The following is an 11,705-nucleotide window of genomic DNA, read 5'->3' as shown; positions in this document are numbered from 1 at the left end:
CCTGGCAACAAGAGTGAAACTGTCTCAAAAAAAGAAAGAGAGAGAGAGAAAGAAAAAGAAAGAAGAGAGAAAGAAAGAAAAAGACATCATGAGCATTACAAATAAGAAAGGCAAAGGGACCAGGGGAGGGAGAAAGGAATAAGTAGAGAAACTGTTGTTGGTTGTGCTCCTTGTCATTTTCACCTTTTGAACTGGCCAGAGAATATCTGGGTAACCAGACTTCATTTAGCACAGATTCAAACTTCTACTTTATGAAATTTTATCCTAGGATTTTTCCTCATCCTAAATTCTGTGTACTCGTTTATCCCATGAGCATCAGCATCGTGCTCCACATAGAATTGGAAGCAGGTGTACCTGCTTGGAATAGCATTCTTTTCCCTCTTAAATGGCGGGATCCCTTCCTGCTAGACTGAGGATCCTTCCTCATGGCAGGTTCTACAAGCAAACAAGGGAGGAGCTGCAAATGCACTAAAAATACCAACCATTTCAACTTTTTGAATCTCAGGTTTCTGCCATAAATTACTTCACCGTGTAATCTTTGCATAGTTATGTCATTTTGTTTTGGGTTGAAAACTTGCTCTGAGATAATTAGCCCATGCTTATTTAGCCTCCCCCATTACCCCTCCTCCTGCACTTCATAGCTAATCTTCAAAGAGTTAATGTGTTTTGAATATCTTAAACCAAATTTTTGTTTTTTTTTTTATTTTTAGAGACTGGGTCTAGTTCTGTTAATCAGGCTGGTCCTGAACTCCTGGCCTCAAGCGATCCTCCTGCCTCCCCCTGCCAAAGTACTGAGCTTATAGATGTGAACCACTATGCAAGGCATTGTTTTCTTTAAATAGTGTTTATAGAGCTCATTACATTTACATTTTCTTCTACGAAGTAAATTTGGGGTAGTTTTAAAGTTGAGCATTCTAATTTAGCACTTTATGTACCTAATCACATTTTTTTAAAAACCCGTAAGAGTTTATTCAGTCATGCAACTTTGGCAAATAAAGTTCTATATTTTAAATACTTTTGCCAAAATTAGGTGGTAAATACATATGTGCTATGTGCACATATAGCCCTTTTTATCAATGAAGATGAGTAAGTACTGTGATATCACCTGGAATAAATAGAACCTTCTGCCTAAGTCATCTGTCTTTGAATACCTAAAATACATTTATTGACCAGGCACAGCGGCTCATGCCTGTAATCTCAGCACTTTAGGAGGCCGAGGCAGGCGAATCACCTAAGGTCAGGAATTTGAGACCAGACTGGCCAACATGGCGAAACCTCGTCTCTACTAAAAAATAATAATAATAATACAAACAAATTAGCCAGACGTGGTGGCACATGGTGTAATTCCAGCTACTTGGGCGGCTGAGGCAAAAGAATCACTTGAACTTGGGAGGTGGAGGTTGCAGCGAGCCAAGATCTCGCCACTGCACTCCAGGCTGGGCGACAGAGCAAGACTCCATCTCAAATAATAATAAAATACATTTATTTTTCTGGCCTCATGTTATAGCAAAGCCCTCAAAACCCCAGCAACTCTGGAGGGTCGCTTTAGCCCAGGAGTTTGGGACCAGCCTGGGCAACATAGTGAGACCTCCATCTCTAAAAAAATTAAAAGTAAAGTAGCCAGGTGTAGTGGCACATGCCTGGAGTGTCAGCTCCTCAGAAGGTTAAGGCAGGAGGATCACTTGAGTCCAGGAGTTCAAGACTGCAGTGAGCTATGCTTACACAGGGTCTCTAAAATAATAATGTTTTAAATAAAAAAAGGTTATCCATTGCTATGTAACAGATTACCCCCAAAACTTTAGCAGTTTAAAACAGCAAATAGGCTGGGGGTGGTGGCTTATGCCTGTAATCCTAGCACTTTGGGAGGCCAAGGTGGGCAGATCACCTGAGGTCAGGAATTCAAGACCAGCCTGGTCAACATGGTGAAACCCCATCTAAAAAATAGAAAAATTAGCTGGGCATGGTGGTGGGTGCCTGTAATTCCAGCTACTTGGGAGGCTGAGGCAGGAGAATCGCTTGAACCTGGGAGATGGAGGTTGCAGTGAGCTGAGATGGCACCATTGCACTCCAGCCTGGGCGACAAGAGCAAGACTCCATCTAAAAATAAATAAATAAATAAAAAACATGCAAATATTTAATATCTTACACAGTTTCTAAGGGTCAGGAATCTAGGAGCAGTTTAGCTGAGTGGTTCTAGGTCAAAGTCTCTCCTGGAGTTGCTGTCAAGCTATTGACTGGGCCTGGAGGATTTTCTTTGCTCATTCAGGTGCTGTTAACCGGAATCTTCAGTTCCTCACCACGTGGGTCTCGCCGTAAGGCTACTCAGATAAAGCAGCTGGCTTCCCTCAGAGTAAGTGATTCAAGAGAAAGGCAGAGGGATGGAAGCCACCATATCTTTCATAACCCAATCTCTGAAGTGACATACCATCACTGTGCAAAATTCTGTTGGTCACACAGACTAACTCCGATACAGTGAAGAAGGTAATAACCAAGGGCATGGATACTAACGGGCAGCAGAAGAGACCCAGGTTACAGACTGGTTCTTCAACTAATTTCCCATTAGGAAACTTTTGAATTGTTGATAAGCTTCTTTTAATGAAGTATATCAAAACAGACAAACTAAATGACTTCTATAAATTACATCCTGGATGGGCGCAGTGGCTCATGCCTGTAATCCCAACATTTTGGGAGGCTGAGGCGGGTGGATCACGAGGTCAGGAGATCGAGACCATCCTGGCTAACAGGGTGAAACCCCGTCTCTACTAAAAATACAAAAAATTAGCCGGGCGCAGTGGCACGCGCCTGTAATCCTAGCTACTCGGGAGGCTGAGGCAGGAGAATCACTTGAACCCAGGAGGCAGAGGTTGCAGTGAGCCTAGATCGCGCCACTGCACTCTAGCCCAAGCAACAGAGCGAGACTCCGTCTCAAAAAAAAAAAAAAAAAAAAAAAAAAAACCAAAAGAATTACATCCTTCCCCAATCTATTGATTCCCCAATATCAGTAAGTCATTGATACTGATTCTAAAGTTACAAGAAGTCCAAAACAAGAGAGCACTTAGGATTACTGTCATACTCACAATTTAAATTTAGAAATTGTTTTCAAAATTGATCAAAGTAGATAATTTTCTTAAAACTGTGTCTTCAACCACTATTTGAAAAGCTATAGGCCTCTAATCCCAGCTACTCAGGAGGCTGAGGCAGGAGAATCGCTTGAATCCGGGAGGCAGAGGCTTCAGTGAGCCAAGATCACACCATTGCACTCCAGCCTGGGTGACAGAGTGAAACTCCGTCTCAAAAAAAAAAAAGAAAGAAAAGAAAAAAGAAAAGCTATAGGGACAGGGTGTTGTTGTTTTTTTGTTTGTTTGTTTTGGGGTTTTTTTTTTTTTTTTTTTTTGGTCTTCTTTGCTTTTTTGTTTTTGTTTTATTTTGATTTTTGAGACTGGGTCTCAGTCTGTCACCCAGGCTGGAGTGCCATGGTATAATCATGGCTCACTGCAGCCTTGACCTCCCAGGCTCAAGCAGTCCTCCCACCTCAGCCTCCTGAGTTGCTGGAACTACAGGCACGTGCCACCATGCCCAGCTAATTTTTGTATTTTTTGTAGAGATAGGGTCTCCCTATGTTGCTCAGGCTGGTCGCAAACTCCTGGGTTCAAGCGATCCTTCTACCTCAGCCTTCCAAAGTGCTGGGATTACAGGTGTGAGCCACCGTTCCTGGCCGGACAGTTTTTACTGGGCACTAGGCTAGGTGCACCTCCCCTCATAGTTTACCCCTCCTTCCCTAGGCTATAATTGTTGGTTGCTTCTCTGTCTTCTCTATGAGATAGTAAGTTCCCAGAGTTCCCAGAGGGCAACTAAATACTGGGTCTTTACTCACTTTGGTATAACTGAAACCTAGTACAGTTCCTAGAACCTTTATTTATTTATTTATTTATTTATTTATTTATTTATTTATGAATGAGACAGAGTCTCACCCTTGTTGCCTAGGCTGGAGTGCAATGGTGATGTCTTGGTTCACTGCAACCTCTGCCTCCTGACTTCAAGCTGTTCTCACACCTCAGCCCTCTGAGTAGCTGGAATTACAGGCATATGCCACCACGCCTGGCTAATTTTTTGTATTTTTAGTGGAGACGGGGTTTCACCATGTTGGCCAGGCTGGTCTCGAACTCCTGACCTCAGGTGATCCACCCACCTCCGCCTCCCAAAGTGCTGGGATTACAGGGTGAGCCACCATGCCTGGCCTAGTACATTTTAGATATTTAATAAATATTTGTTGCAGAAAGGGAGTAGAACCCTGGTCTGAAGGTGGACTTGAATCAATACTTTCTGGTTGCTAACAGTGGCCATTCATAGATAGTATGATGGTGTGCCCTCTGGTCTGGAATAAAATCACTTAGTGGCAGTAAACATTGTTACCACGAATGTAAATTTGACTGCAGCAAAGGACCTTATTTCTTACCAAATTTTAGACTTACTTAAAGCATACACTTAATGAGAAAAGCTGAACCTAGTTTTCACCAATTACTAGATAGAAAGACTGAATAAGCATTTATTTATGCCTGCCTTGTTTCAGTAAGGCTTTAAGGTGGCCTACACAGAGATATAAAATATGGAATAGGCTGGGCACAGTGGCTCATGCTTGTAATCCCAGCACTTTGGGAGGCTGAGGCAGGAGGATAGCTGAATCCGTGAGTTCAAAACCAGCCTGGGCAATATAGCGAGAGCCCATCTCTACAAAAAATTTTAAAATTAGCCACGAGTGGTGGTGCGCAACCGTGGTCCCAGCTACTCGGGAGACTGAGGTAAGGATCACTTGAGCTCAGGAGGTTGAGGCTGCAGTGAGCCAAGATCATGCCACTGCACTCCAGCCTGGGCAACATAAGGAGACCCTGTTAGATAAAATATAGAATATCATGGCTTAAATCGGGGAGTGCGGGGGAGAAAAGAAAGTAAAATAAGAGAATATAAAATTGAGCCAAATAAGTAAAATAAAATTGAGCCACGACTGAGGAGGAAAAATTACCCCATGCCACCTTGCACATAGTGGCTCTAAGCGTTCTAATAAATCAAAATCCTAGACAGCTACCAAAGTCATTGTCCATAAGATTAATAATAAATTACTGAAAAATATGAAGACCAGGAATTTCTGTCAGGGCTATTGATTTAGAGATGGTCTCTGTCACCTAGGCTGGAGTGCAATGACACGATCATAGCTCACTGCAGCCTCAAACTCCTAGGCTCAAGCAATCTTTGTCTCAGCCTCCTGAGAAGCTGAGACTGCAAATGTGTGCCACCATGCCCAGCTCATTTTTTTATTTTTTATTTTCTGTAGAGACTGGGTCTCCCTGTGTTGCCCAGGCTGGTCCCAAACTCCTGGATTCAGGCAATCCTCCTGCTTCAGCCTCCCAAATTGCTGAGATTTCAGGCCTGAGCCACCATGCCCGGCCAGGGTTCTTCTTTTTAAATGCATGCTGGCTCTACACAGTGTTGCTTTGAACATAAAACTGCTCTAAAATGCTCTCTAAAAAAAAAAAAAAAAAAAGCATGCTGCATAAGCATGCTTAAAGCATGATATAGGGAGTCTTGAATATCTTCTTTTCAAAAGTATCCTAAGTAGAGGCCAAGGTGGGAGGATCCCTTGAGGCCAGGAGTTCAAGACAAGCCTAGGCAACAAGACAAGCCTAGGCAACATAGCAAGACCCTGTCTACAAAACTAAAAATTAAAAAATTAGTCAAGTGTGGTGGCACACACCTGTAGTCCCAGCTACTTAGGAGGCTGAGATGAGGAGATCCCTTGAGCCCAGGATATCAAGACTGCAAGTGAGCTGTGATGTTGCCACTGTACTCCAGCCTGGGCAACAGAGCAAGACCCTATCTCTAAAAACAAAGAAAGAAAAACACAGATATCCCAAGTAGATGGAAAAAAATAACACCATTTGTCAAAGCTGAGAAGGGCAAATGGGAGTTTATTATTATTTGTTATACTTTGGCATATGTTTGAAATTTCCTACAATAGTTTAAGTGTTTTTTAAAATGTACAGCAGTCATCATACTTAATGGGATGACTTTGGTAGCATTTTTATTGAAGTCAAGGACTGGACATAGATACCCATTCTCATTCCACCTCCTCAGCATTGAACTAGCTAATGCTCACTCTGTCACCCAGGCTGGAGTACAGTGGCATGATCATGGCTTACTGCAGCCTCGGCCTCCCAGGCTCAGGTGATTCTCCCACCTCAGCCTCCCAGATAGATGAGACTGTAGGCACACGCCACCAGAACTGGCTTTTTTTTTTTTTTTTTTCTTTTTGTAGAGATGGGGTTTCGCTGTGTTGCCTAGGCTGGTCTTGAACTCCTGGGCTCAAGTGATCCTCCTGCTTCTGCCTCCCAAAGTACTGACATTACAAACATGAGCCACCGTGCCTGGCCCAAAACTTTTTAAGCTCCAACATGACATGCAAAGGAAATTTACACTCTCAGACTCCTGAAGCAATCTTCCCGCATTGGCCTCTTTAAGTGCTGGGATCACAGGCATGAGCTACCACACTCAGCAGGAATTCCTAATCAAGCAAATTCTTTGTCATCAGCTAAGGAGCTCACTGAGTCAAACAAGTTGTTCTTGACCTCCTAGTCTTCTGGTACCCTGGGTCTGCTGCAGGCCCGTTTCTGGGCAGGCCTTCCCTGGAGCAGTAGCAGACTCCTAATTTTGTGTAGAGTTACTGGGTAGGGCACTATTCCTATATAGAGCTAATGATCAGCAGTCCTCACCTAAGAAAAGCAGTCCTCACCTAAGAAAAGCAGTCTTTTCTAGCCCTGTGTTCAGTGGCAGTGAAGCACACTGGGTGTTCCAGTCAGCAGAAAGGGGTCAGCTGGAAAGCAGAGGGGGCCACCTGCTTCTTGGCTTCAGTTGATTGTATGCCATGGAAGTCTGTTGCCAACATCTTCTGAATTTTCAAGAGAAACTGGAAACCAGGCTGGGCACAGTGGCTCACGCCTGTAATTGCAGCACTTTGGGAGGCCAAGGTGGGCGGATCACCTGAGGTCAGGAGTTCGAGACCAGCCTGGCCAACATGGTGAAACCCCATCTCCATTAAAAATACAAAAAAAAAAAAAATTAGCTGGGCATGGTGGCGCATGTCTGTGATCCTAGCTGCTCAGGAGGCCAAGACAGGAGAATCACTTGAACCCAGGAGCTAGAGGTTACAGTGAGCCGAGATCACATCACTGCATCCAGCTTGGGTGACAGAATTATGAGAGTCTGTCTCAAAAAAAAAAAAAAAAAAAAGCAGAAACTGGAAACTGGACTTTATGTTCACTTTACAGATTAAAGAGGGGGAAGAAGACCCTGTGTGAGGCAAGCAAAACACACCTGCAGGCCCAGTTTGGTCAGTGGGGCTACCAACTGGCAACCTCTGGTCTAATCAAGCCTAGAATTCTAAAGCACTAGAGGTGCCTTATGCTGGGGTTGGACTTCACAGACCAATAAAATGTTCCAGAAATTTTGGAGCTAGACTCAGGGTTGCCAAACATTTTATTTTACTAAGTATCTTAGTCCATTTTGTATTGCTTTAACAGAATACCTGGGACTGAGTAACTTATAAAGAAAAGAGGTTTATTGCCAGGTGCGGTGGCTCACGCCTATAATCCCAGCACTTTGGGAGGCCAAGGCAGGCAGATCACGAGGTCAGGAGATCGAGACCATCCTGATTAACAGGGTGAAACCCAGTCTCTACTAAAAATACAAAAAAAAATTAGCTGGGCATGGTGGTGGGTGCCTGTAGTCCCAGCTACTCGGAAGGCTAAGGCAGGAGAATGGCGTGAACCCAGGAGGTGGAGCTTGCAGTGAGCAGAGATCGCGCCACTGCACTCCAGCCTGGGCAACAGAGCGAGACTCCGTCTCGAAAAAAAAAAAAAGAAAAGAAAAGAGGTTTATTTAGCTCACAGTTCTGCAGGCTGGGAAGTCCAAGGAGCATGGCACCAGCATATTCTTGCTTCTGGTGAGGGCCACATGCTAGGTCACAACATGAAGGTCAAAGGGAAAGCAGACACCTGCAAAGAGAGGCAAAACCCAAGGCACCCCCTGGCTTCATAACAACCCACTCTCCCCAGAACTAATTGATTCCTGTGAGAACTAATCCAGTCTCCTCAGAGCAAGAACTCAATCACTATGGCAAGAAAGGCACCAAGCCATTCGTGAAGGATGCACCCCCATGACCCAAACACCTCCCACTAGGCTTCTCCTCCCAACATTGTCACACTGGGGATCAGGTTTCACCATGACTTTTGGTGGGACAAACAAGCAGTATTCAAACCATATCACCAAGCTATAACACTTTTTAATGTAAAAAACATACCAAACGCTACTGTTACCTCACCATTTAATTAAAGAAAGGCCATTACAATACTTGAAAAATAGGATACACCAGGTTTGCAGATGCTGCTGCCACTGGGAGCCCCGTATTACCAGCCATGGCCAACCCCACCATGGTCTTCGACATTGCTGTCAATGGCAAGCCCTTGGGCCGTGTCTCCTTCGAGCTGTTTGCAGACAAGTTTCCAAAGACAGCAGAGAACTTTCATGCTCTGAGCACTGGAGAGAAAAGATTTGGGTATAAGGGTTCTTGCTTTCACAGAATTATTCCAAGGTTTGTATGTCAGGGTGGTGACTTCACATGCCATAATGGCACTGGGGGCAAGTCCATCTACAGGGAGAAATTTGATGAGGAGAACTTCATCCTGAAGCATACAGGTCCTGGCATCCTGTCCATGGCAAATGCTGGACCCAACACAAGTGGTTCCCAGTTTTCATGTGCCCTGCCAAGACTGAGTGGTTGGATGGCAAGCATGTGGCCTTTGGCATGGCGAAGGCATGAATATTGTGGAGGCCATGGAGCGCTTTGGGTCCAGGAATGGCAAGACCAGCAAGAAGATCACCATTGCTGACTGTGGACAGCCCTAATAAGTTTGACTTGTGTTTTATCTTAACCACCAGACCATTTCTTCTGTAGCTCAGGGGAGCACCCCTCCACCCCATTTGCTCGCAGTATCCTAGAATCTTTGTGCTCTCACTGCAGTTCCCTTTGGGTTCCATGTTTTCATTATTCCTTTCCATGCCTAGCTGGATTGCAGAGTTAAGCTTATGATTATGAAATAAAAACTAACAGCAACAACAAAAAAGGATGCACCTAACCCACAGTTTCTTATGAAACCCTGGAGGCCAGATGTATTTTGGAATTGCAATGTATTTACATTTTTGAAAGGTTAATATGGTGACTATAACACTTCATAGTAAAATGCAAAATTTCCAGTGAACCATGTGAATATTCAACTAAGTGGAATAAGTAAAGGCTATAAATAACTATGTCAGTTCAGGTCAGAGTTTTCTGCAAAATGAGTTTTTATACCAAACCAAAAAAAAAAAAAAACTTGGTTTTCAGAGCCGTTTGCATATGGACCGTTATCAAGAAAGGAAAAGTCCTTTAAATGGACCAGTTTTAGGGCTATGGCCTTATTTTCCTCAGGTCACCCTAGCCCACTGGAGATTGCACTAATGGTTGGACATTTAGGAGTGTCTGATCTAAGCCAAAGCAAATCTTTATACAACTTCCCCACTTTCATCTGACTCCCTCTTGCAACTGGTAGCATGCCACCGCACATGGCGGTATTTCATAATGTCAAGTGTTCCTAAATCTGTTTTCTAGTGTTTCATAGCTGCATTGGTCCTAGTTCTAATTGCTGTGCTACCCAGAACTCAACTCCTGCTTCTATGAGACTCCTCTGGAATGTACCTCTCCAAGCTGGCATAAGGCCCAATGAGCTTGGTTCCCTTAGCTGTCCCGGTCATGTGACAAGCTTGCCCTCCATGCCGAGTGCCTTCAGGGCTTTCAAGAATGGCTCCCATGTGGCCGGGCGCAGTGGCTCACACCTGTAACCTTGCACTTTGGGAGGCTGAGGCAAGAGGATGGCTTGAGCCCAGAAGTTCTAGATCAGCCTGGGCAACATAATGAGACCCTGTCTGTACAAAAAAATTTAAAATGAGCTGGGTGTGGTGGCACATGCCTGTAGTCCCAGCTACTTGGACGGCTGAAGCAGGACAATCACTTGAGCCTGGGAGGTTGAGGCTGCAGTGAGCCATGGTCACACTACTGCACTCCAGCCTGGGCAACAGGAGCCCTTGTCTCAAAAAAAAAAAGTTTGAACAACCAGGTTATATCGATGGTTTGCACTGACTCAGAATTAAATGACTTCTCCAGAAGGCAGCCTGAGAAACTGGAAGGGGATGAGACATTGGAGGCAGGCCTTGAAGGACTGGAAAGACTTGGGCTTATTGGGGATATAACAGAAAGGCATTGCAAGGGGAAGGTGGGAACATGTCAGGTGTGAATGAGTGGTTTCATGCTGGCTGGAGCTAGGCCTGGTGGAAGAGCAGCATTTGGAAAGCACATCAGGAAGAGGACATTTCAGGCGAAAGAAATGGTTGAGGCAAGAGGGAGCTCGCTGTGTGTGCACCTCCACTGTACAAAAACTGCCCCCACTGCAGAGGAGGATTCACACTTTTGGTTGTGATGAGCCAGCTGGCTGGCTTAAGCAGAAAGATAACTTATCATGAGGCTACAGTGCAGGGTATTGCTGTATCTGCCTCTCTGTCTTCATCCCAGTCTACGTCAGAAATTCCTCTCCCTGCTCCCAGCCCCTGGAGGATTTCTTCTGTGATCCTCCTCTTACCCTGAGCATTTTCTACCCCAAATGACCCAGTTGCCTGGTGTCATTTCTCTCTCCTATTAAACTATAAACCCCTAACAGCAGGGCTGTGCCTTACTTTCCTGTGCCACCCTCCCACCCCCCACTGCTCTGGAAAGTGTGGCCTGCAGGCTTTCAGATTTTCTCCATGTTGACCCTGCCTTGGCTTTCCCATGGGGAGGTACTCAAGTTTCCTTTTCTGTGTTATCTCCTACAGTCCCTTGCAAAGATTCAGATCTCTGGCTCCAGGCATTTATTGCATTTTTCTGATCAAAGCTCTCTTCCGAGCAGGATATTTTCCATACCGGGAAGCTTAAGAGAGTCCACAGTGAACCATGGGAAGAATGGGGTGATCGTAATTTTCTCAAGTTCTCGCATTGATTTAACACAAGAAAAGGAATTGGATCCTTTGCTTAGCTTCTCCTTTGAGCACTTTAGTTAATTCGGCATACATATACTTTTTTTTTTCCGAAACTTTTTATTTTTTTGGAAACTTTTTATTTTGATATGATTTTAAATTTGCAGAAGAGTTGCAAGAATAGCACAAGGACCTCACATTTGCCCTTCACCCAGATTTTCCAGTTTACACCTCGCCTCATTTGCTTTCTCTCTGTGTGTGTGTATACACACACACACACACACACGCGTATTTTTTTTCTGAACTGTTTGAGAATGTCAACTCATTCATTTTGTCCCTTTGCCCCTACACACTTTAGTGTGTATTTCCATGGAAGAAGGATATTCTTTTGGGTTTTTACTTTGTACCAGGAGTGCTGGTTTCTTGCCCTAATATAGTGTTTACTGGCAACTGGAGGGTTGGGGGGACAAGGATCTTATGGATCTGGAGGAATTAGTCAAGAAGTTGTCACAGCATCTCTTTCCTCCTAACTAGACCCTGCAGGGACAGAAACCCACTCTGAGAAGTGTGAGGCTGGGTCATCTTAGATTAAGTGTGCCTGTTCTTTCTGG

At 44.4% G+C, this 11,705-nt stretch overlaps 1 pseudogene; it reads left to right on the top strand.

Moving 5' to 3' along the window:
- Positions 1 to 8,465: 8,465 nt before the first annotated feature.
- Positions 8,466 to 9,086, top strand: LOC100603026 (annotated as a pseudogene).
- Positions 9,087 to 11,705: the final 2,619 nt, after the last annotated feature.

Source organism: Nomascus leucogenys, chromosome 4 (assembly GCF_006542625.1).
Source record: "Nomascus leucogenys isolate Asia chromosome 4, Asia_NLE_v1, whole genome shotgun sequence".
NCBI classification, from domain to species: domain Eukaryota; kingdom Metazoa; phylum Chordata; class Mammalia; order Primates; family Hylobatidae; genus Nomascus; species Nomascus leucogenys.
This window is presented reverse-complemented; position numbering and strand designations above follow the sequence as displayed.